The 27,584-nt window shown below is 36.2% G+C and overlaps 1 long non-coding RNA gene and 2 other non-coding genes across 3 annotated transcripts; all 3 read left to right on the forward strand.

Moving 5' to 3' along the window:
• Window positions 1-1,083: 1,083 nt before the first annotated feature.
• On the forward strand, window positions 1,084-2,986 carry LOC113313517. Its single transcript, XR_003341920.1, has 2 exons — window positions 1,084-1,468; window positions 2,295-2,986. It is a non-coding gene; the product is annotated as an uncharacterized LOC113313517 (long non-coding RNA).
• Window positions 2,987-19,844: 16,858 nt separating this feature from the next.
• Window positions 19,845-19,917, forward strand: TRNAK-CUU. Its single transcript has one exon. It is a non-coding gene; the product is annotated as a tRNA-Lys (tRNA).
• A 421-nt stretch (window positions 19,918-20,338) lies between these two features.
• On the forward strand, window positions 20,339-20,411 carry TRNAT-CGU. Its single transcript has one exon. It is a non-coding gene; the product is annotated as a tRNA-Thr (tRNA).
• Window positions 20,412-27,584: the final 7,173 nt, after the last annotated feature.

Raw genomic sequence — 27,584 nt, forward strand, 5'->3', positions numbered from 1 at the left:
GATTGGATTATATAGCAATAGACCATTTTGATTTTAATAAATAATTCCATAATTTTATATATTGATTTAATGACAATGAGTTGTTGCTTCACCAATTTCGTATAACCTTTGTGCATAATTGTTAGGATCGAAAATATATTTGTCTACTTATTTGATATTTCATGCTTGGGTTAAATTCTTTGATGAGGTATGCTTAGAATAGCCAGGTATTATTTGAGAACCTGTATTTAGTTTCGTATAAATTCCTCGCTAATGCAATTTGATGGTGCATGCTTTGGTTTAGTCTTTTGATGTGCCATGCTTAGGGCGTCCCAGTGATATTTGCGACTCTAATATATATAATAGGTGATGTCAATAGAAGGAACAATAAATAATTCATGAATTATGTTTCATTTCAGTATTTGAATAGAATAGTGGTGGATACATTAAACCCTGGTTACCGGCTCTCTCACTGCGTTCATTTTATTAATTTAATTTTATTATTTCGTTTTCAATTATAAATATCCAAAAATATCATTGCTGGTTAATTTATTAGAGATATTGATTACGGTATTTCCACCGCTCCTCGTGGGAACGACCCGTACTTGTCTCTGTCTACATTGTAGACACCGTGCGATTGCGGTTATTACATACATGGTTCTTCCTGAATCCCATCATCACTAGATCTATCTTGCTCAATGGAGCTTCAGGTGAGGTCTATGTGCCCCAAAGGGGATTAAGACAGGGTGATCCTTTATCACCCTATCTGTTTATTTTGTGCATGGAGTGTTTTTATAGAAGTTTAATCATTGCTTAAAGGAACAATCTTATCTATGGTTACAAAGCTAATAAGAATTGCCTTCTATCTCTCATTTATTCTTTGCTGATAATTACCTTATTCTCATAAAATCTAGGAACAAGGATGCTAGAAATTTATCCTCTTTAATTGACCAATTTAACAAGTTCTTAGGTCAAGGCAGTAAATTTTGATAAATCAGCATTAGCTTTTAGCAGCAAAGTCCCTAGCTCAGTTACGAATGACATTGCTAATATCTCCCCCCTTTAATGGCAGCAAGCCAAATCAAAAAACGCTAACCAAATCTGTGGTGTATGCACGTTTTTTTTGTTGGTGAACGTATTTTTTGTTACTCCCGTACTTTTGACCCGCGTCGTTGGGTTGTTTCCTTCTCCGTCTAAAGCAGCAGCATCGAATTGTCCTCCATTGTTTTTCTTCCTCTCTTCTCTTCTCAGTTACGCATAACCAAATTCTCTCATTACTGAAATCTAAATCTAAAGACTACAATCCAACGAAAAAAACAGAAGCAAGCAGTGAATTGAAATGGAGAGGTGAGGAATTGCGAACCCTAAATCCCCAATTTTTACTTACCAAGACAATATGAACATTCAAAATTAATAAACTGAAGTAAAACATGATGATGATGCTTCACTCTCAAACTTTCTTGCTTCTCTTATGAATTACGCCCCTACTGTAAGTGTAATCCTTTCTTTTGGTGTTATGTAATTTCTCCTCTCTTCGTAATATCTTGCACTGTCGATTCTTATATTTTTAACAAAGGGTTTTATTTCCTTCGATTTTATATTTTGATGTATATAAGGAATTACAATTACAAGCTGAATTGGAACTAAATTGGTGTCGCAAATATCAAATTTTTGTTTTCTAATGTTGGATGCATAGATTATGCCATGGGACTGTTCGACGAAATGTCGTTTATATTTCTTAATCAAGAACATATAGTGAAAATGCACGAGTTGAATCATCTTGAAACAAGTTTAAAATTTTTTGTCTGAAAATACTTACCTTCATTGTGTTTAAATTCTAAACAGAACAGGCCAAAGAAGCATAGAGAAAGCAAGTTAAAAACAAAGAATTACAATTTAGTGTGTAGATTATGTTCTTTTTGATATGTATCAATGATTTTAAGTCAGTCTTCCAAGTCAGTTACTGAATTTAGGTGATTTCTAAATTTGGGTTTACCTGTCTTCATTCTTTTATAGTTGATCTGTAGATCTTGAGGAATGGGTTTGATCTTAGATTGATTTCTGGCTAGGCTTTTGGTCATTTCTAACAAATCTAAGATGGAACGGATCATCTTTACCCACTTCCTTTATCGCGAATGTGTTCATCTCTTGAAAGACATAAACCCCAGCTTATGTAAATATGTGATCCCTAAATTAGCTGTGTTGCTGCATAACATTTTGAAAAAAAAACAAATAATCTGAAAATATATCTCAATTGGTTTGAAATTAGATTTTTTATGTGAGAAGCCTCTAAGCTTATGAATTTTTGGTTGTAGATTGCAGGGACGCATAGTACTGGGTATTTAGTCATTTGGTTTTTGTTGTTGCCGTCGGAGATTCTAAGGTTGCATTATTTTTAATATACATGAATCTTTTGGCGTTGATGAGTCCCCACATGGAGCTGAAAGAGCAGTAATTGAACTTGCAAGTGTGGTTGATGGTCCAGTAGAAGGTGTAGGCGCTCCAGCCACATGGGGATGGTGGGCTGCAACTAGCATTGGTGACAACTCCTTTTGGGATAACTATGCTGGTAAATAGAGTGTGCACGTACTTACGTGGCTTGAAGAAATATAGAGATGCAAAGAGGAGTCCAGAATTTATGATAGGTGGAAGTTGCAAAGATAAATTTGAATTTGTGTGGGATTAATGAGCAAGTGAATCAAGAGTAGGGTTCTGCAGCTTTTACTTGGACAACAACTTCAACAAAATGAAGGGACTGTTTGTAAACGGTGAATAGAGCCAGGAAGATTTGAGTTCTCAATGCAAGGGACTATTAGGCTTAGATGCTAAACCTGCAAAGAATAGGTCTGTAAGAAATAGGTTGTGCACATGGTGTGGGGTGTTCAGGTTAGTGGATGTAGAAAACACAACTCATTCAACCAGTAGTTATGACCGTGCTTTATCTTACTGTTTTATTTCACTGTACGACAATAACACATTTTGTTTCAGCGAATCATGATTTTCCAACATGGAAAATGCATATATGTATAGTATTGTAGGCCGACGTGCAACACAGGTGCACTCTACTTGATTAAAAGAATTTTTATGAATGAGAAATACTTAGGAGTTCCTTTGCTCCTATAGAAAAGGAAATATGACTATTTTGTGCATCTAAAAGAGAGTTTTAGAGGTAGACTTGATAATTGACAAACTATATTTTTAACTGCTCCAGGTAAGACTGTCATGAACCAAGCTGTATTAGGTAGCCTTGCTAGCCATCATATGGCTGTCTTCCCAATGCCCAAAGAGCTTACTGACCAAATGGATAATATTCAAATGAAATTTTGGTGGGATAAGAAGGAGAATGAAAAGGGTTTCTTCCCAAAAGCTTGGAATGATATTGCTTTTCCCAAAGAGCTGGGAGGCCTCAACATTAGAAAAACTGATTTGCTAAACATATTTTACTTGCTAAACTTGCTTGGAGGATGATTAATATACTGAGGAACCTTGGACTGTTATCTTAAGATAAAAATATTTTTCTGGTGTTAACCCTTTGACTGATAGTGTTTGTAAGCAGGCCAGCTGGATTTGGCAAGCCATAAGTACAAGTTTGAATTTCATTAAAAGACATTATGTCTGGGAAATTGGTGATGGTACTTCTGTGAATATTTGGAAGGACACTTGGATTCCAAATATGCACAAACCATCAAATAATCACTATTTTTCCTCTAGTATGACCAATGTTAGTCAGCTCATTGATCATGATAACAAAACTTGGAAAATAGACCATTTAAATGCCTTGTTTGATGAAAATACTATTATTGAGATTACTAATATCAGAATCCCTCTTGCAGGTAGTGGCAAGCTAAGATGGGAGCCTTCTAGTAATGGAACTTTCACCATTAAGACTGCCTACAACGCCCTATTGAATGAACAACTAGTTTCTAAACCTACCGGGAATAACATAGTTATTTCTTGGAAATCCTTCTGGAAACACAAACTTCCCCCTAGAGTTCAACACTTCATGTGGAAGTTTCTACATAACTGTATATCCACTAAATCTAGGCTAGCTAGGTTTACAAGACATCATGATAACTCATGTAGTCTCTGCAATACTAGTGCTGAATCACCTCAACACTTATTCTTTGACTGCCATGTAGTTAAACCGGTTCGGAATGCAATTAATCCTAGATTAGAAACTATTCTTCAGAATCAGGATTTACACCAATGGGTGTGCAGTTTCTTTCTTAGTGTGAACATTGCTATGCAAAAGACTTTAAGATGTACGAAGAAGTTAGTTTTATTATCTGGCTCATCTGGAAAGCTAGATGTGGGAAAGTTTTTGACAATAAGGCTTTCAACAGTACTCAGGTCTCTAACAATATTCTCTTGCAGATGAGTGATTGGAATAGGATAAGAGTACTACATCCAAATAGTTTGACAACAAACAATATGATTAGCAAAATTTGGAAGCCTCCAGTAAATGATGTTTACAAAATAAATTTTGATGCTTCCCATTTAAATAAAAATGTTTTATCAGGTTGGGGTCTAATTTGTAGAAATTTTGCAGGTATCAACAATGGATTGCGAGGAGGTGCATCTCTAGCAATCGATTCGGAGCAGGCTGAAGCTAAGTCGTTACTAGAAGCAGTTGTATGGGAACAAAAAAAGGGATGGAAAAGGATTCACCTAGAAGGTGATTGCTTAAACGTGATATTGGTTGTCAATGGGAAGACAACAAAAATAAAATGGACAACTCAAAACATAGTCCATGATACTCTCAACATTTTAAATTCTTTTGAATTCTGGGTTTGCGCTTATGCTCATAGAGATGCCAATCACTTGGCAAACTCTATTGCAAAGTTTATGAGAACTCATTTACTTTGCTTTGATTGGTTTAATAGTGCGCCTGACTAGACTAAGTTTCTAATCCAGCAGGACAAGAACAATTTGTCAGTTTAAAAGTTTATATCTAGTAAAACTTCCTTTCCTATTAAAAAAAAAAAAGATTTGTATCATGCTAGGAATTATGTGCTTCTATTTTTATATTACAGGTGCTCATTTTATAAGCATCTAAGTATTCCTTTCATGTATGTTTTTTTTAGAACATGGGCATCCAACTCAAAATAAATTGTCAATGAGTGGAGCGGTCCTTCCATATTATATTTTAAGTTAATTATGCAGATTATAGCGATGTGGGACTATTTGTCATTTCACACGCCCCCTCGCGTGTAAGGCCAGCCATTGGCCTCACACGTGGACCTACGTACGAGTTACCAGTCCATCGGTAACAGGTGTACACAGGTGAGTGACTAAATCAGGGGGTAACACCTCGGCCAGTATCGACACTGACCTACACCCCGGGTGTACAAGTGACAAAATCGGTTAAACACTTCGGCCAGTAACTCGGCCTACACCCGGCGTACGCAGGCCTGAGTCTGGGGCTTAGCTCCGATACCATGTTAGAACATGGGCATCCAACTCAAAACCAATTAGAAATAAGTGGAGCGGCCCTTCCATATTATATTTTAAGTTAATTAAGAAGATTATAGCGATGTGGGACTATTTATCCTTTCACAAATTTACATAGTCTGGACTCTGGACGTTGTCGTTCTCAAGTTAGGTGTAAATTCGTTGCATCTTAAAATTCTAATTGGGAGTAAGAGTTATCAGGCTTCACGGGGGCACTGGAACACTGGGGCGGAGCCAGAAATCTTGCAATGTGGAGGCCAAAATCTTCAAAATGAAAAGTTACGTATAAATAAACTGCAGAGCTTAATTTTCAAAAATTAAAATTTTACTTGGGAGCAAGAGTTATAAAAACCATCTATGTTTTCTCAAGATGGATTTGTCAATTCCTTGAGGCTCTCATCCACTCATACCACATTCATTACAAAGGAACGATTTTTTGGGGACCAGCCTTTTTTTTGGGGGGGGGGGTGGCATTGTTTTATAAGGCCATCTACCCTACAATGATAAGGGATGTCCTAACCCTAATCCTGCGTAGGGAGTTTACTAATTTGTCCTTAACCTAATTAACATTAACCCTAACCCTAAATCGAGAAACCTAATCTAAAAGAAAAAAAAAAGATCGACCAAAAACTATTTTATCCTCTTCTTCATTTCAAACTCGTCTTCTTCGATTCATCGTGGATTCATAAAATTTTCATCGTCGATTAATATATCAAGTATATAATGGTTCGTCGAAAGCAAACCAAAAGACTCCCAGGAACAGGTCCACCCTTAGGACATCTATCTAATCAAGTAAATGAAATTGAGGAAGAACTTGAAACGGAAGGTGAACAATTGATACGGCGTAACAGTCTCAAGAATAACCCTGAGTCTTCCATGGGACCAATCCACAGGTATTTCCCGACAAACCCATTACTTTTAATTTGATTTTCATAGGTTCAATTGAACATAAATCATCAAAATAGGGTTCATGTGGAAGTTACAGCGCTGAGTTCGGTTAGAACGCTTTTTTTTTGCCCTATTTTTTTAACCGAACTCCTTGATATGAAGAACACGAAGAACAATTTGGTTCTATAGGATTTAAAACTAGGTTACCGAAGAGTTCGGTTGTTTCGCAAAAAATGTTGAAACCGCCATGTAACCGAACTCTACCCTTATTACCAAATATTTTTTTCCCCATGTAACCGAATTGTTATATTTTCCCAGTATGTTGAGTACCCATATAACCGAACTTCTTTTACTATGTTCGGTTGTTTCGCATAAATTTGAAAAACTTGAATGTAACCGAACTCTACCCTTAATACAAAAAAAACCCCCCAAATTTTCCATGTAACCGAACTTTACTACTTTTCCCACTATGTTGAGTTCTCTTATAACCGAACTTCTTTTACTATGTTTGGTTGTTTCGCATAAATTTGAAAAACTGGAATGTAACCGAACTCTACCCTTAATACACAAAAAAACCCTAACTTTTCCATGTAACCGAACTTTACTACTTTTCCCACTATGTTGAGTTCTCTTATAACCGAACTTCTTTTACTATGTTCGGTTGTTTGGCATAAATTTGAAAAACTGGAATGTAACCGAACTCTACCCTTAATACAAAAAAAAAACCAAATTTTCCATGTAACCGAACTTTACTACTTTTCCCACTATGTTGAGTTCTCTTATAACCGAACTCTGCCCAATATGTTCGGTGTGTTCGCAAAAAACCTTAACAAACCGAACTCTTTCCTAATTACACATATATGTGGAGTTCGGTATGTCCGCAAAAACACTGGACAAACCGAACTCTACCCTGGAATACAATTTTTTTTTTTATAGTTGGCCTATTCTTCGTGAATTTTTCCTACTAACCAAACCTTACGCTGAGCCAATTGAACACTCTTTAAGTCAATCATTTATCGGTTAAGCTAATATCTTTTGTTTTCTTGATTAGTCGGAAAGGAAAAAAATCAAACCAACCTTCACTGGAAGATCTGAGAACTCCCACGCCTAGATGAAAAGTACACCTTGGTGTCAATAAGCGTGGAACCAAAAACGCTAAGTATGGAGATGGTTCATTACCGGGTGTTGTCATCCAAGATGATGTCAATAGAGATAATGTTGACAATGTAATCAATCAAGTTAATTAAGATATTGTGGAAGAGATGGGCAATCAAGAAAATAATCAAGGTGGAGGAGAGGAACCAACTGAAAAAGAAGGATGAAATGAGGATGACAATGATGACGGTGAAAAAGATAGGGAAGCTAGAGATAAGGATGGAGATAATGATGAATCAGAGGAAGACTTGGATGAAGACGAAGAAGAAGACGAAGAGGAAGAGGAACAAGTAGAAATAGTGAGAATAATCCTAGAAAGACGCCTAAAAAGCCTTGTGCTAGATATGCATACATTACGGATGACAATTTGTGTTTGCCGCCAAAGAATCCAACTTATGGTATTCCAAGAGATGGATGGGAGGTATTAATGGGCTACAAAAACTCATGGGATGCCAAGATATTTGCGATAAAGGTATGGTTCAATCTTAACCATCAAGATTTCTCAGTCATTTTATTATATTTTGACATATATTGTTCTTTTCTATATATATATATTAGTAAATAAGATATGATGTTGTTTTTGTAGGATCATAATAATGTTGTTCGTGTTTTGAAACGTCAAAAGAACAAGATATGGAGTATAGACAATGAGGGTGATGAGGTCCGATTGGCGGCATTTGATTACGCGCTATGGAACGGGATACAACATGCGCACAAAAAATTTGATGCTGTCACTGTTATTGCATTTGCCGAGACGGCTTATCCAGAGACGGATACCTTTCATCTACCTTTTGGTGAGATGGAAATAACTCCGGATGATTGTTTTAGAATCACATCCCTACCAATTACGGGAACAAGTGTTCGAGATGGCTATGATCCCTCGATGAGTTATGAACTTCTTGAAAAGCTAGTCGAAAAGTGTCTAGGATGGAGCGATAAAAAGGCACACTGTGAGTTTAGACGAGCTAACAAAGAGCCTAAGGAAGGTGATGAGTATAATGAGTTTGAGGAAGACCGCACGTACAAGAAGAAGTTGAAAAAGATCAATCTCAAAACCTTGTTTGATGAGTTTTCAGGGACGAAAGATTTGGTTGCTCAAGGAAAGTTAGTAATGAAAAAGGAGAAGATTAAGCACCATGTGACTGCTTATTTGTTATATCAACTAGGAACCATTTTCTTCCCGGACAGTTCAGGTCATGTAGTAAATGCTCATTACCTCCAGCTATTGGACCCCCTGAATGAGGTGAACAACTACTGTTGGGGCGTTGCGGTTCTTTCATTCGTTCAAGCGGAACTCAGAAAAGCTTCGAGGCTCAAGAGTCTATATTTTGGAGGCTTATACACCCTTGTTCAGGTACCCCATTAAATTATTGTTTGTGTGTTTCAATATATAAGTGAATGAATGTGTATTGGTACTAATCATATTGCGAATGTATTATTTGTTGCTTCTTCTCATAGGTTTGGGTGTACGACCACTTCCCTAAACTGAAATTGTCTCATGCTCACACTCCTTGGCCTTATGGGAAACCTACAACAAGTAAATATGAATTTTTGAACTCACAGGAAAAGGGTAAGGAGAAAAAGGTGTTGGAGTTGAGGGAGACATTGAACAGTGGAAGATGTGGTTTTCCATCCTTACACCATTGCATCAGATGAAGATGGGGAGGATGTTGAGATTATTGATGTCTTACATGTTGCGACTTATAATGGACCGTTGTTTCATCCTGGAGGTTGTACAATGTATAATCCTCGAAGAGTATTGAGACAACTTTCTTGTGTCCAAAGTGTCCCACAAGTGGAAGACTTCAACTTCAAGGTGAAGAAGTAGGGAACTAAGAACACCGAGAAGAATTTCTTCCCCAAATACGATCCTGCTCCATCAGTGGACTACTGGAGGAACTTTGGGAATTATCTTGTTCCAGTCGAAGAGTTACAAGATTTGTTTGATGAGCCAAATGCCGCTGACGAGGGATATATGGAATGGTATGAACATTTTTCTCATCCTCGTGTAATAAACAGTTTCCAACAAGCCCGTGCTGATACAGGAAAAGAGAAAGCAATGGAGAAGGAGGCTCAGAAACTTATGAAGCATACCCTTATGTGTGATGATGAGGCCTTGGGCTTGTGGAATTCGGCGGTAAGATATTTACTCTTATTTTTGTTTTTCAAAATGTTATAAAGTATGGAAAAATAATAGTTAATTATGTTTTTGATTGACAAAGGGTGAAGGCAAGTGCTAAATTGTTGAAGAAAATGATGGAAAAAATCCGGAGTGGAGAGCCGATGGACACTCGACAACAAACAGACCTCTACAACCAATGGATTAATGTTTTTAATCCCAACCTTGTCGATACAAGCCAGGTTGATCCAATCCAGACCATGCCGTTCAAGAGGAGTCACCGACAAGGGGAAGGTTCAAGTCGGATGGTTGAACAACAAAGCAGTGAAGATGACACTCCTAGTGACGATGGACGACCTCAAGCTCCTAAACGCAAGAATAAAAAAGTTTCTCGTAGTGGTCGTGGAAAATGAGTGATTACAACAATTAGTACTTTGGTTTCTTATGTTTGGAAGACTTTTTTGTTGCGGATTTGGTAGTTTGTTTCCTTATGTTTGGAAGAATTTTGTTTTGCGGATTTGGTAGTTTGTTTTCTTATGTTTGTTTCCAACATTTAGTAATGTGGATTAGTAAATGAATTTCATAATTTGGTTTTTAATTTGTGTTTTCAGGGATTAGTTCGGCTATTTGACTATTTGACTCATATGTGTTTCATTAAATTCAAAATTTTAAGAAATAATTTGGTAGTTCGGTTAGTAGACTAAATATTGTAAACAACCGCACCTGATGGTCCACAAGTTTGGTTTGTTCGCAGATTTTGCAATATAACCAAACTCTGCAACAACAAAATTTCAAAAGATACAGTGGAATGTTCGGTTACCTGCAAAATAATACCAGGTAACCGAACTGTGGAGCTCAAAAACCAGTGAAATTTTTTCTAAGTTCGGTTACCTGCCATTTTATACCAGGTAACCGAATAATACATTGTAACTTTTGATTTTTTTTTTGGCTGAGTTCGGTTACCTTGATTTGACAGAACCAACCGAACTTGAGGACAACCAAGTTCGGTTATATGTATAAAGTTCTGTGGAAACCGAACCCCGGTGTTCGGTTTTGTTGATGCATTTCTTATGAAACTGAACTATGTATTTTGAAATTTGAATGACACAAATTTCAAAATAACGACTATTTTTATAGTCGTTATACACGTCAGTAGTATAAATATGTGTCTCATAGTTAACAATTGTCTCAAAATATTCTAGAAATGGAAGCTACTACTCCTAAATTTATTGTAGATGAAGATCTTTCTCTTTGCAGAAACTACATACTATACTATCCAAAGAGGGGTGAAGAACGAAGAATGGATGGGATTATGAGTCAAAGTTATTGGGGGGAAATTCATGAGAAATTCTGCTTCGACACAACAAACCCTCATAACCGTGATCATATAGCTTTGTTCAATCGATTTCCAAAGATTAAAGATAGAGTTGTGAAATTTATGGCTTTATTTCATATTGTAAGGAGGTATCGACTTAGGGGTGAAACATACGAGGAAATCGTTTTAACATCAAAAAATGAATGGTGACGATGGAAAAGAAAGGATTTCAAATATGAATATCACTTCCACATCCTTAAAAACTTTTTAATAACGCGTTTTGGATATTAAGTGTTATGTTCGGTTATGTAATTTTATTTCGGCATTTCCTTGTGGTGGGCCCGGAGAAGCGTATAAAATTGAGCGTAATAAAAACGCGGGCCTACAGTAATACCGCAAGTGCACGGTTGTCAGATGTAGCTCGTGCAAGTACGGGTCGATCCACAGAGATTGGGAGTGTTTGGAGTTCTCTAGCTATTTTGGGCTCTAATTTGTTGTTGGTTAACTATGAAGCCTTTTGGGCTTTGGGCTTAGGGTACCTTTGGATTATAGGCTTGTTTGATAATGAAGTGAACTGAGCTTGGGCTCAGTTGGTCTTGAAGTGCACTAGGCTTGGCCCTTGAAGTGCACTGGGCTTTTAATTGAGTTTGGGTTTTGACCTTATTCCCTAAGAATGAACTGGGCTTTGAGTACCCTTGACAGAGAACTAGGCCTTTGGTGGACTGAACTTGAGTTTTGATTTAGCTAGGCCTTTGGGCTTAGCTGTGAACTGAACTGGGCTTGTGCTGTGTTTGGAGCAGTAGCAGCAAACAAGGCTGGGCCTGGCAGAAGAAGCAGCAGCAGCAGTGGTGCAGGGCAGTGGCCAAGGCAGCTGAGTAGCAAGGCAAGGAGAAAAGAAGAGAAGAAAGAGCAAATAGTGGCAGTGAAACTGAGAAAAAGTGACAGTGCAATGAAACTAAACAAGAACAATGGAAGTAAACCAAGGCCTAAGCCAAGGGCAGGGGTGTGAAGAAGACAGTGAAGTAAAAAAAAAGGAAGGAAAAAAAAAAAGCAAAGCCAAGGCAATGGCTTTAGGCATTCATCTAAAGTGGGAAGAGAACCAGCTTGCTCACAGTCACTAGTGAGCACTAGTTTCTCCCCACTGCTCAATCAACTCAATGCTCCAAAGGCTTTAGCCTAACATTCACACAAAACAGTAAACTAATCCTAACATTTGAGAAGCTAACAGTTGACAAAACAAGAGATCCTAGGCATACAACTAGAGTGGGAAGAGAACCAGTTTGCTCACAGTCACTAGTGAGCACTAGTTTCTCCCCACTGCTCAATCAATCCAATGCCTCAAAGCTAAACTTCTACCACTAACAGTGAACAAAACATGAATTTAAACACAATAACATAACATGGGAAGCACATAACAATGGATAAACTTAGAACAATTGAGGAACTAAACATTAACATCACATAGTATTAAACATAAAACATCACAGTGAACATAAATGGAATAGCACAAAAAAATTGGAGAGACTGGCTAATCCAGCTCTCCCAAAATCAGACCAAATGACACTGGTTATTCCAGCATAACTTCACATCACACCCACAGTCCCCTTTTTATAGTTACAATCAATTCCCCCAAAACAGGACCAAAACAGTCCCCATTAGGGTTTGGTGAAAATCAAAATTAAATCACAATAATCCTACCTAATGTTGATAACAACCCTAATAGACTAACCCATACCTCAATTTAACATTCAATTGATTTCCCCCAAAAAATTCCCAAATCAGAAAAATTAGGGTTTTAGAAATTAAAATTAGAAATTTACCTAATCTCTGATTCCAATCAAACTTCAACCCATGCTTAGAATTACTCTTCTCTTGCTTCCCATACCTCCAATTGCTCTCCTAACTCACCTAATTTACCAATTTTTCACACGTTAGGGTTTTGAGAAAAACGTGTATAAAAATGGGAAATTAGGTGGCTAGATAGGTTGTAATGATGGTAGTGGAGATGGGTTATGGTGTTTGGTTGATTTGAGAGGAGATGGTGGTGGTTGAGATGGTGGTGGTTGAGGTGGTGGTTGAGCGGGGCAGGGTAAGGTGGCGGACATGGCAGGAGCATAGCTCGACTGCTCGAAGGAGGAAGATGAGAATTTGGGTAAGGTGCGTTTGGCTGAAGGGTATAGGTGTTCGATACTTGGGTGTTAGGCGGGATATCAAAGTTCGATGTTGGCGAATCTGAGTCACTGGATGCGAAGCTGGTAGGTGAATCGGATGGCTACCCCTGAAGAGTCTGGTAGCGACCGTCGGATGTCTTGATACAACGAAGTTAACGGCGAAGATCGAGGTTAGGTGCTGTAGTGTTTAGCGGAAGTATCTAATTTTGATGCACATGCATAGGAGCGACCGTTGGATTCAAATACAATCTAATCTGAAGGCTTGGAATTTAAGCGCTGTGGTGTTTGGCAGAGACTTCAGATTTTGATGCTCTATGAATGAGCGACCGTAGGATGATGAGTTGGATCCAATCTAACGGTTGAGAATGGAGGCGGGTATGGATATAGAAAATGGGTTTGGGTAAGGGTTTTGGGCCTTGGGTATGCCAATCCCATATCTTCTTTAAGAACAATTCTTCCTTCTTGAGCTCATTCCTAGCTTTTTGGACGTGCGCTCCATTCTTTGCGGCTTCCTTGCGTAATTTCTTCCGGCTTTTCACTACTCTTCAGCTCTTTTCTGCTCCGCAAGTCATCCATACTTTATTTATTACCTAAAAATGCAAAAGTAATCAAGAAAAATATTTATTCTTGAAAACAATGAAAATACAGAATATGGGATAAAATGTAGAATTGATGCACAAAAGATGAGTTAAATGCCAACAAAAAGGGATAAATATATACAATATTTGGCACTCATCACCTTGTAATTTTAATTTCCTAACCGAACATCTGTCATGTAATAGTTCGCTATTGTATTGCAATTTCATTTCTTAACCGAATTTCTATAAAATGCATTGCAAAAACAACAAAATATGAGCAAATAACACAAAAACAAGACCAAATACCAAAAAACACAATCTTTCATTCTTATGTTGATGTTCAAAGTATACATAAGACCAAATACAAAAAAACACAATCATTAATTCTTATGATGATGTTCAAAGCATACATATTCTAGCTAAGGGTACATTTAATCATCCCCAAGGGAAATTGAACCTTCGTGTATAATTTTGTTCGATTCCTCCAAATCTTTCCACATCTCCATGTTATGTTCATACATAATGCACCAACCCAACATTGTGTCGGGTTTAAATCCATCCCAATAAGAGCATCCGCATATCGAAGGCAATGAACAATTGTCTTCTAACCAGAGGCCTATAAAATGATTGTTGTTAACGAGCGCAATCACCACTTTCCTACTTCTAAGTTGCTCGACACATATGGTTTTTTTGGGAGTGTATGTGAAACTAGCACCTTTTAAGAAATAGTGAACCACGCAATTGAATGCGTCGGCGATGAAGTGCCCACATATCGGCATGGCCATACAATGATCTCTTGTGATTGGATTGGCCCCGTGGAGACGGATTTGATACCTAACAAATTGCATATTGAGACTAGTCGCCATCGGACAACATTGTCTTGTAAAATTCCGTTTTCTCCTTTAGCTTCATCAACAACCTTTGATGGACATAAGTGATTTGATTATCATCTTATAGCTTGGCACCTTGAGTGAAAGGCCCTAGTTGTTGTACGACTACATGGAAACCACAATTACCATCCGGAGGGACGTCATGGGTGGATATGACATAATCTCTAATGTAAGGAGGTATCTCTTCCAAGTACCTTTTATCATCAAGAGGTGGTGTATCAATTGGAGCCTTTAGCTTCACGTCTCGTTGACTTGGTTGGCTCGGTTCCGACGGAGTAGGTTGAGAGTGTAACATTGGTATTTTTTTCTTCATATCTCGTTCACTTTACTCGGCCTTTTCAATAATATTCTTTCCCCTTTCTTAGAATCTTCTTGGTACTTCGCCGCGGTATACTCATGCCCCGAAGGATCTCTAGTAAAAGGGGTAATTTCACTTTTCCTTTTAGCTAACACCTTTGCATATTCTCTAACTTGTTTTTTTGTTTCTTTGGTTCTTGGCCTACCTTTGCCCTTGCCTTTATTCGGTTCTTGCACATTCTCCAAAGTGTGCGGAAAACGATTGACCGCATGTCATCCCAAAAGATTTTCCTTTCGAGTTTGTTCATGTTCCGGTATATTTCGATAACGATCCTTCCCATTTCATTGTCATCAAACTCTTCTCCGACATCGCCCTTTGGAGTAGGGACAAAACTTAATTTTTGCCAATGTGGATCAATATCGCTTAAAGGGATTATGCCATATTCATACTTAGCTATCATGTGGCGAAAAGGGTGTCCCATAGACTTCATCATGTTGCAAACACACACCTCATCCGTCTTGGTTCCCCATATGTCGATCAAATTCACCCCAACTATTAACCTCTTGATGCAAGCATGTGAAACATTATAGTGGAGTCCCTTGAATAACCGAAGGTCCGCCATTTTCTTGATGTTACCACGTTTTTCTACAATCTTTTTGTACTTCATGATGCGGCTTTTTTGGAACTTCTCTTTAGTTCTCTCAATATCGCGGTTGAAGTAACTCTCCATTGTGTTAAACACAACCACAAAATTATAGACACATCCAAAGAGATTTTTCTTCAACCGGTGGTGAGACGATTCTATCAAACTTGTCGCTTGATTCTCAAAGTGTTTATAGTTGTTGGTAAAAGCATAAACGAAGCGCTCTTTGTGCGGTTCCAACCATTGCTCCACCACGTACGTTATTATATCCTCCGGATATTCGGGGCTAGACCAATGTTCTCTAAATTCGGCAAGATTTAGATAATACTCTTCTTCGGTGAGAGACCAAGTCAATGCCTCCCATTCCCCGGAGAAGGCAACCCATTTAGCGTGATTTATGGTGTATTGTTTATCGAATGCCTCTTTTCCATCCGCCTGTTCATCTTCCGGTAGCTTATTAATCTCTTCCAATCCTTTCCTCTTAGGTGGACAAAGTTGAGTCTTGCACCTATTCATCACATTACACCATATATGAAATGTACAAAGCATATTATGTGCCAATGGGAAGGCATTCTCTATTGTGTTCATCAATGCTACTTCATTGTCCGTCACGATAACCCCAGGGATATCATCATCTCGGTAGATCACCTTCACTTGTTGTAGCGCCCAAGTGTAACTTGGTTCTTGCTCTTCCTTTAGAAAATAAAAAGCAACGATAAACGGTGACTTCGTCGACGTACGACCAACAATATTCAACAATGGCATCTCGTATTTGTTTGTCTTTTAAGTGCAATCCATTATAAGGACTTCATGGAATGATTGAAACAATTGAAACTCGTCGGATGAGCAATGAAGAGATGAGTAATTTCTTCTTCCGGACCTACCTTCTTTTGAACCGCGTAGCCTTTCTCTTGAGCCAAAAAAAAACAATTGTTGCATTACTTGTCTATCCTTCCATTCATTCCTTTTAATTGTCTCAATTGCATTGCAAATGGTGGACAAAGATGATACATTATCCGGGTTATCTTCCTTTAATAAGCGAAGCATAACAGTAGGTGGAATACTCATTTTCCTATACTTAGCAATTTTTTTCATTTCTTGAGGAGTGAGCCTTGCGGCCATTACATGTCCTTCAAGATCTTTCGGGCGAGGGTGGTTATGACAACCTACCACCTTATCCATAGCTAGAAACCATTTCTTCGTTAATTTGCTCTTGCTAAATACTAACTTGAACGGGAATTTAATTTTCTTTGAGCATGTTGTGTTCTTCCTCTTCGTCTTTCCTTTATACTCATAACCCTTCCTCTTGTGACTAACATCGGGATCTCCACTTCTCTCACAAACCATTTCAAAACGAGTTTGGCTTTCTTTTCCATTCAAAACTAAGACGCACTTGACTCTCTTAGCATGTTCTCTAGCCCAATTCTTCGCATCAATAGGTAAGTCAAATACCAACTCATTAGCATAGTGATGAGATGTATCTTCGAACAACATACCAACCGGAGAAGGTTGATCAGGCATTGGTATAGGTTGGCATTCTATCTACAAGAAATGTAACAACACAATTGGAATTACATTGGAGTTCGGTTACTTATAAATTTTATCGCGAAAACCGAACTCCGTGTTCGGTTCCTAAAGAAAATTTGAGATGTAACCGAACAAATAAAAAATAAAACGTTCAGTTACTTCCTATTTTATCTAGGTAACCGAATAGAACACTGTAACTTTTGATTTTTATTTTTTGCTTAGTTCGGTTGTTTATGTTGTTGTTTCGAGCTTGCGAAACAACCGAACTTAATACATTTAGTGTACTCTTATATTATGTCAAGTTCGGTTAGCTAGTTCGTAAACATGAAGTTTGCGAAACAAACGAACTTCGTACACTAATTTAACTCTTATTTCTACGTAAGTTCGGTTAGTTATTGGTTAATTGGTTGCGAACCAACCGAGCTTTGTACACTAAGTTAGATCTAATTTTTACGTAAAGTTCGGTTTGTTAATTTGTTACGAACCAACCGAACATAACGCTAGAAATCCCAGAAACTTCCATTAACGGTGATTTCGGTAACCTGCGTGTTTGGACCAAGTAACCGAACTGCACTTTCAGCCGAATTCGGTTACCTGTTCTTCACACGATGGAACCGAACTACACATTAAGGAGAGTTCGGTTACATGTTCTTCACAGAAGGTAACCGAACCGTCCCAAATCCAGTTGAAAATTTAGATTTTTAGGAAAGTTTTGACAAATTCAACATACATTATCCAAGTTTGGATCATACCTGGACACCCAAATACTCTTCCTCCGGTTGTGGTTGATAAAATCCATCATATTCATCTTGAGATTGAGTTTGGGGAAGAATAGAATCACCATCTAAGAAATAACTCATATCCGGATCATTGTGAAGATTAACAAATACTCTAGGAGAGGATGGAGATGAAGAATCAGATGAGTTTTCATCACTTGAATACCCAAAGTTAGTGAATTTGATTTTTTTTCCATGTTTTTATCCTTCATCTTCTCTAACTTTACTCTCTCAATAATTCTACTCATCTCATCTAATAAAAAACCCATCTTTTAATTTAATCTCACTAATTAATTTTAACTAAATCATTTCACTAATCAGAACCTAAAATTAATTATGAGGGTAATTTAGATATTAATATAAATATCTAGATATGGGGTGACCAAATTTACTTCTAATGTCTTTATCCAAAATAAAACCATGGTCCCCCAAAGAAACCATCGTGCCCAAAAAATCGTTCTTACAAAGAGTTTAAAATTGGCCCATAAAAAGGAAACGTTGGCCCATAAAAGCCAAGAGAAAGTCCAAAAGTGTCCCTAGTTTGTTCCAAAAGAACCTTTGCTAGAGTGGTAGTGGGGGCACACATGTGGATCCTAGTTAGCAATTCGTAGTTCGGCATATGTACGGAACGACAAACGTACGTGTATTATTCGGATTCATAAAGATCATGTTCGGTCAAAAATCCGGTCAACGGTTCGTGAGTCGGTAGTAAATCGTAACGGCATACGTATGTGTATAATTCGTTTTACACAATATTCGGCTTGATGCGAACATTAATATTAGGAAATTATGGTGGGGAATGTGATTTGTGTGTTAATTGTAAGTATATATATCAAGTATATGTAACTTTAGGCAATCAAATAATCGTTGGCTCAGTGGAGTGGACCATAAGTTAAGGATTTATACGTCTATGGGTTGACTCTCCCTGTGAACATATTTTTGCAAAACACGGAAGAAGAGAAGTATGAGCATTTGGGCTTTAAAACTTGACCGGAAAATAAGCCCAGAGAGTTGTTGCTCAGAGTTAATGGGCCGAATCCATATGGCCGATTCCAGTTCGATTCGTTAAAGCCGCATATAGTTTGGAAAGCTCAAAAAGTTCACGTACTTAGGTCGGTATTTCAATTATACGGTCGTTTGATTCGGTGACGACCGATTCGTAAAAATTCGTGAATCATTCGCGAATGATTCGGCTGCTAACTAGGATGTGGAGTCGAATTTTCATTAGTAGTACTAAATTACTATTTATATCCTAAACTTCCACTCACTTGTGGACTTGCCCATGTGAAGCAGCGGTTCAAAATGGTTATTTAGTTTACCTGTACCAGATCATAGACAGAAGGGTTAGAGCAGTTCCTATGGAATGAATTGCTCCCACTATGAATGAATAAACATGAAAAATGAATGTTCAAATCAACAAATGTGTTGCTTTGAATATTGGGTCGGAACATCCAGCGCGCGTTTGTGATAGGGACACGGGAACCTAAGTAATTCGCGCGAGCCAAGAAAAAATGCGGGCGTTCCTACCACGAACGCGGGCGTTCCTATCACAAACTCTGGCGTTTCTACCACGAACGTCCACTGCAAATTTTGTTATTTTATTAATATTTATCTCACTTTATCCTATTTTATCTCACTTTTATCCTATTTTATCCCACTTCATCCTAATTTATCTCACCAAAATATTATATTTTAACTTTATCCTACAAAGCATTTTATATTAAAAAAAAATACTATTGGGCCCTAGAAAACCAAATCTGTTCATTTTGCCCTACTTTACCATAGTGGAGAAACCCGTTCGACCATCACATGGCTCAACAAAATTTTGAATTTGAACATTACCATAGGAACTGCTCATACACTTCTAACTATTGTACACGCGGCGGAGCACTCCGGTTATACTAGGGTTCACAGAGTCGTAATGGTGTCACGTTTCAGCTTTAGGTACACTGGTCAGTGGTTACTACTCACTAGTGTGCATCCCCGATATTTATGCCCTTGTTAGGTTCCCAGTATTTAAGATATTAAAAAAATTACTGTGGTTTCCAGCATATGCCCGTCTAGCTCAGTTGGTAGAGCGCAAGGCTCTTAACCTTGTGGTCGTGGGTTCGAGCCCCACGGTGGGCGTTGTTTTTTTAGCTCAACTTTGTTTCTTATGAAAATGAATCTAACTGCAAGAGTTCAATCACTCTTCTTAACAAGTACCCTCCCTACACAAACCAGTTGCCTCTGACCCATATTAATTCTCTTCATTTCAGTAATCACAAGTCAGATGTAGATTATGTAATTTTCTATAAATTTCTCATTTGTCACTCAATGTTGAAGCTTTGTTTTAAGGGATTTTCCTTTTCTATTGCTTGTTGGATAACTTTTTTTTTTATTGAATGAGGTATTCAACTCCAAGGATAAATCCAAAAAGAAATCTTTATTGGTTCTACCCAACAGGTTATTGAGATGAGTTGAAAGTAATTAAATGCTTAAATATTTCTAAATCAGTTTGATACCAGAAAATTAACTTGTTTGAATTTCAAATGTGACAAGTTAAAATACCCGTTTAGCTCGGTGGGTAGAGCGCAAGGCTCGTACCCTTGTGGTCGTGGGTTGGAGCCCCACGGTGGGCGTATTTTTAAATTAATTTCAGCGCACTGATACTTGTGCTTGTTGTTTCATCTTTTAGAACTTCTTTCCTATCAATTTTTTCTCTTTTAAGCATTTCCTGCTGAGACTAGTGAAATTCGATAGACTGCTTAAAACTACTGGTACAAGAACGCATAAGAAATCAACAACAGAGGAAATTGTGGGATTCAGGCAGTGGCATTTATGCAGGAAACGTGGAAAAGCTTACTTTGCCTAGTGTAATTGACAAAAAAAAAAAAAGGTCAAAATTTTGGTTATCCCATTATTTGAAACACTCATATAACATAACTTAACCGCGTGCCACTTTTTATTCTCTCCCTATGCAGAAAAGAAAACAAGTTATTATCTTTCGCCTTCTCCCTAGTTTCTAGGTCAGAATTGTGGGATCAAATACCAAAGCTCCGTTGTCGTACAAACAATTGAAGCTTCTCTGGCAACCATAAGCCAATACTAGTCAGAAGTCAACTGTGTAGAAATCTTACTTTCATTAATATTTGGTACATACGTGGAAACTGAACGAATGTAAGAATAATAATCAACCGAAGAAGAAGCCTAAGAATGTGTTCTTTTAGTCCTCAAATAATACATGTATTTGTTTTTGTTTTAGAACCTTCTTTCTAGTATTGCACGTATTTGGCATGAAATTATTTTCTTCTTCTTCATTGTCCCTTTTCCATTATATGTATCAAACTTCACTGTGGCCTGGTTGATATCTTTATAGATATATTAAGAAGGATAATTACCAGGTTTTTTGATTTCATAATCCTTAGAGGGCATTGACGTGACTTTATCATTGAGGACATCTAAGAACCACATCCCATAGAGCCTTCACTCTGTAAATAATCATTGCAATTGCATATAACCATAACTTTCTTTTTAAATCTTTTTTAAAGCAAGAGGATGTCGCACAATAAACATATAGGATGATTTTTAGGAGGAAACAACGACTTTATTTTATGGTCCAATGAATCGCTAAAATCCAAAAATAAATAAAAATTAGACCATCTTTGGAAAATATAGAATGCAGCTTCTCTTTGCCATCTTTGGCTTCCCTTTATTAACAAAAAAAAAAAAAAAGAAGAAAAGACGGAGAAAAAACTTTATTCAATATATTTCATATCCCTAATTTCTAAAAAAATTTATTCAAATGCTTGCTAGTCTCTAAGACCTCCAACTCTTTTCTTTCCTCTTTTTCTTTCTAATTAATCAACATGTTTATTATTCAACCGAATCAAACGGTGGTTGCAAGTATGTACTTCCACTATTTTTTTTCTTTCCGAATCTTCAAATGCTCGTGATATTTTGGTTGGTTTATAAATTGTTGTGAAGAGAGGGGATGAAACTATGATTATTTTATTTTATTTTTGAGATACGAAGTCATACAAACATTATAATGAAGATGTTGCACAATTAGTATACAATTGTTGTTTCCATTGCCTCCAACCATCGAGGCCATGTATTTTATTTGGTAGACCTTTCGCAGAAAACATATTAGATTTTCCCTTATTTTGTTAACTGACACAGATTTAATAATCTATAACAACTAGTAGTCTCCAATTCCAAGAATTTAAAATATTCATTTTCTGTAACTGATACAAATATTTGTTTAATGTATATGGGGAAAATACAAGTTCTTTTAAACCATTGTGCGGACGACATATCTGATTTTCGTTGTATAACAACTAGTAGTCTCTAATTCCAAAAATTAAAACATCCATTCTTTGTATATTGACCCAAATACCTGCTTAATGTATATGAGGTAAATGCAAGTTCTTGTAAGCAATTAACTATTAATTACGTGAAATACCTTCACACAATTTATCTCCATATGTGATATTCAGAAGGACAATTACCACATCTTTTGATTTCAAAATCTTTAAGGGCATCGATATGACTTCATTGTTGAGAACATCTAAGAAAAACAACCCATATAGCCTTAACTCTATAAATAAATGTTATAATTGAGTGTGACCATTATTTTTTTTTTGAAACATGCACGTTATTGAATAAAGGGGATGTCATAATAATGAACATATTGGACAATGTGTAGGATGAGTAGACAGTTTCATCAATGGATCTTTAAATTTTAAATATAAAAGCAAAACTTTAGATTGTTCTGCTTCTCTTTGACATTTTTGGCTTCGCTCAATGAGGAAAAAAGATAAAAAGCAGAGAAAGTGTACTATATTTTAGATTTGTTTTATAAGGTAAACAATTTGATGATTGTTAAGGTTAGAGTTTTCTACGGATATGATCATTTGGAAAAAAAATTTGTATGTCAACCACCAAAGAGGAGATTGATCGGTTTGGTTTAGCGGTTGACGAACTTGAATTCTATGAAATGGTGATGAAGCCAGACGAAACTCCTGAAGAAGTTATTGGTTTTAATAAAGTTTCACGGGAGATAGGGTACATTCTAGTCTAATTATGGTGGAGGAGATATCCAAAGTCAATGAATATACACATCCACAATCACTTTATAGTAAGTTATGAAAGTTTGGGACCCACAATCCTTGTGATATTATTATTAAGAATACAAATTACAGTATTATTAGTTAATTATAGTTTTAATTAAGCAATTGTGTCTTGTTTTTTTTTTTGGTTGTCTAAAAGTGATAGTCATTAAGTTATTGGTTCTCATTTACCATATATTAGACTCAACCCAGAAGTGTTCACTTAAGAATATTACATTGAGAGATGCCATGTGTTAAGTTTTTTAATTGAATCTGGTCATTTCTTGTTATAATTTTTTATTTAAAGACATTATAAGTATGTAGTAGAGAATTATCATCGGATGGATGATCCCTCCTGAAAATCAGTTGAAGCAATATTGTTCATGCCATAAAAAAGAAGCTCATTAAAAGGGTTAATTCATCTTTTGGCCTTAATCACAAAGAAGACTGAAGTTGAAATGATGAGAAAGTCTAGTGGAAATGGTTTAGATGGTATTTTGACTAGCAATGTCGCAATTATATAGTGTGCACCATCTCCTTGTGGTGCAAGTATGTATGGTTTAGATGGTCTTTTGGCTATCAATTGCAATTCAGTTATTGTCCTTAATCGTTGTCTCGAGCTTACGTGTTGTACACCAGTATATATGGGTAAAGTCGGAGGCTGGAATAGTCATAAGCTTAGCACAGCTTGTGCGGGCGTTCCATTGTATGGACACAGAATCATGAAGGATGATTTCTATCTACTCTTTCCAGTCATCTCGGAATTTTGGATTCATTTTATATGGTAAACAACTTTGCAACTGTTAATGTTAGGTTTTGTTGTGGATCTGATCATTTGGCAAAACATTTTAGCATGTCAACCACCGAAGAGGAGATTAACCGTTTTGGTTTGCTAGTTGATGAATTCGAATTATATGAAATGGTGATGAAGCCAAATGAAATTCCCGAAGAAGTTGTTGATACTGTTTATAATGAAGTCTTCACGGGACATAAGATACATCCCAGTATGATTATGGTGTAAAAGATGTCCAAAGTCAATGAGTATACACATTAACGGTCACTTTATGGTAAGTTAAGGAAGTTTGGGACCCAAGAGATCTTGACTAAATTGTTGTTTCTCATTTACCATGTATTAGACTCAACCCAGAAGTATTCTCTTAGGAAGATTGTCATTCAGAGATGCCATATGTTATGTTGTGACACGATATTCAAAATATTTCAATCTCTAATTTCTAGAACTCTTTATTCAAACCCATGCTAGTCTCTAAAACCTCCAAAAACAAATTTTCATCTTTTTCTTTTTAACTAATCAACATGTTTATAACCTTATTCAACATAATCGATGAAAGATAGATTTCTTCAAGTGGTGACTGCAATTATGTAATTCCACTATTATTTTTAATATTCAAATGCTCGTGATTTTTTGGTTGGTTTGTTCAATGGTATGAAGAGAAGAGATGAAACTATGATTATTATTTTATTTTATTTTTGAGATATAAAATCATACAAACAATATAACGAGGATGTTGCACAATTAGTATATAATTGTTGTTTTCATCACCTCTAACCGTCGAAACCATGTACTTTATTTGGTAGATCTTTCGTAGAAAACATATTGGATTTTCTCTCATTTTATTAACTGACACATATTTACTCATCTACAACAACTAGTAGTCTCCAATTTCAAAAAATTTAAACATCCATTTTCTTTTCTGTAACTGACACAAATTTTTGTTTAATGTATATGGGAAAAATAAAAGTTCATGTAAACAATTATGCATAAAGCACATTTGATTTTCCTTGATTTTATCAACTGACACAGATTTAAAACATATATAAGGACTAGTAGTCTCCAATTCCAAAAAACTAAAACATTTATTTTCTAGAACTAACATAGATTTATGCTTTATATATATGGAGAAAATACAAATTCATGTACACAATTATCTATTAATTATGCGGAAGATCTTCACATGATTTATCGCCACTAGTGATATTAGGAACGTCAACTACCGTGTCTTTTGATTTCAGACCTTTAGATGTGCTTCGTTATTGAGCACATGTAAGAACAACAAGCCATAAAGCTTTAACTTAGTATACAAACATTTCAAGTACGTCAAAGCATAACTTTTCAAAATACTTTTTGAAGCAAGGAGATGTCACACAACAACAAATACATGGGGATATTTGTAGAGGAGAAGACAATTTCATCTACAATCTCATGGATAGTTAAAATCAAAAATAAAACAAAGATGTAAACCGCTTTGCTTCTCTTTGACATTTTTGGGCTTCCCTCTATGAGGTAAAAAAGAAGAAAAAGAAGAGAAGAAACCTAACTTGCTCTTATCTTCCCAAACGATATTCAAAATATTTCAAATCCCTAATTTCTAAAACTTTTCAACTCTTTACCTTTGTTTAAACCCTTGCTAGTTTATAAAACCTCAAACTCTTTTTTTTTGGGAAAATGGGTCATTTGTCCAAATATTTTTAAATCACGGTTCAAATGGACGGGTAAAAAATAGTTTGGGTGAAATGGCCAAAAAAAAAATAGTAAGAATGAAACTGGTTTCATCCTAGCTTAAATTTAAAAAATAGCAAGGATAAAAATGGATACATCCTGTTTAAATTAAAAATAAGAAAAAATATTTGAAAATAGGTACGATGAAATTGGTTACATCCTGCCTATTTTTATATTTTTGGCCATTTAAACAGTATCAAAATCTAACTGTCCATTTCACCCAGAAATTGTTGATTTTGGTCTTTTTAACCAATTTTTTGTCTCATTTTCTTTCTAACTAATCAACATGTTTGGGTCCTTGTTGAACAAAGTCAATCCTTTATAACTGATGAAGGATGGATTTATTCCCACAATAGCTGTAGGTAATCCCAATTCTTTTTTGAATCTTCAAATGCTCGTGACTCGTTGGTTGGTTTATTCAATGTTATGAAGAGAAAGGATTCAATTATGGTTATTGTTATATTTTATTTTTTGGAGATATGGAGTCACATAAACAACAGAATGGTGATGTTACACAATTAGCATAAAATTGTTGCTTCTCATTGGTGCCTCTAACTATCGAAACCGTATATTTTGTTTAGTAAACCTTTCGTGGAAAACAAATCGAATTTTTTCTAATTTTATCAACTGGCATAGATTAAAATCATATGTAACAACTAGTAGTCTCCAATCTCAAAATTTTAAAACATCTGTTTTATGTAACTGATACAGATTTTTGGTAAATGTATGTGAGGGAAAATATACAAATTCTTATAAATAATTAGCTATTGATTGTGCGGTGTCGGATTTTCCCTGATTTTATCAACTGGCACAGATTTAAAACATCTATAAAAACTAGTAGTCTCTAATTCTAATTATTAAAACATCGATTTTCTGTAATTGAAACAATATAAACTTAATGTATATGAGGCAAATGCAAGTTCTTGTTAACAACTAAATATTAATTACGTGAAAGACCTTCACAAAATTTATCTCCAATTGTGATATTAGACAGTCCGTGTCAATTACCACGTCTTTTGGTTTCAGAACCATTAAGGGCATTGATATGACTTCATTTGAGGACATCCAGGAAAACAAACCATATAATCGTAACTCTATAAATAACCGTTGCATTTACGTGTAACCACCACTTTTTTCAGAGCAGGTTTTTGAAGAAAGGAAATGTCACACAACAAACATATGGGAAAATATGTAGGACGTTCACACAGATTCATTTCCAATCCATTGGATCTTTAAATTTCAAAAATAAAACAAAAGCTTATATTGTTTTGCTTCTCTTTGCCATTTTCGCCTTCACTCCGTGAGGAAAAAAGAAATAAAAGAGAACAAGCAGAGAACAATGTTTACTATCTTTTATCTGCCCAAACTTTATTCAGAATTCAAATCCATGATTTCTAAAACTCTTCAACTCTTTACCCCTGCTCTTTCACTTCTTCATATGCCAGCTTCTTTGGAGAAAAACTGAACACCCTTATGTGGAAATTCTTATGGGGTCACTGACAATGAGAATAAGATGAGCTGGGTATCTTGGAAAAAGGTACGAAAACTAAAAGAATATGGTGATTTTGGGGTGATAAATTTGAAGTTGGTAAACAAATCCTTAATGGATAAATGGTTATGGAGATATTCAAATGAAAAACAAGCTTTGTGGAGAAAGATTGTATCTGAGAAGACCAACACAAAATCAAAAAATTTGGTTCCAGATGAGACTAAGTGTACCATTGGAAGAAGTATGGGGCAGATGATATTATGAAAACTAGAGTTGATAGTCAAGAGCGTGTGAAGATTAAAGTTATGGGTGGCAATGAGACTCGTTTATGGTATGACTGGTGGTTTCAAAAATCTACCATAATGAGCAAATAACCGAGATTATATAAGATCAGTCTTCAAAAACATTGTACGATGGCTGAGGTTATGGGTGATGCTTGGACCTTATCGTTTAGCATAGTTTTAGACCCTGCAGATAGAATTAATTTTTTGGAGTTCAGAGATGATCTGAGTATGGTAGTTTTACAAGAAGGAGAATATTTTCTAGAAGGGGACTTATTGAGACCCATGAATATGGTCTGGGATAATGTGGGTCTTTAGATTAAGTCCAATAATGTAGGTTTAAACTATATTAGGGTTTTGGGGTCTTGTATAAATATTCAATGTGAATGAATGAGAAAGGCATAACTTAATATTCA

The sequence above is a fragment of the Papaver somniferum genome, chromosome 9 (genome assembly GCF_003573695.1).
Source record: "Papaver somniferum cultivar HN1 chromosome 9, ASM357369v1, whole genome shotgun sequence".
In the NCBI taxonomy this organism is placed as follows: Eukaryota; Viridiplantae; Streptophyta; class Magnoliopsida; order Ranunculales; family Papaveraceae; genus Papaver; species Papaver somniferum.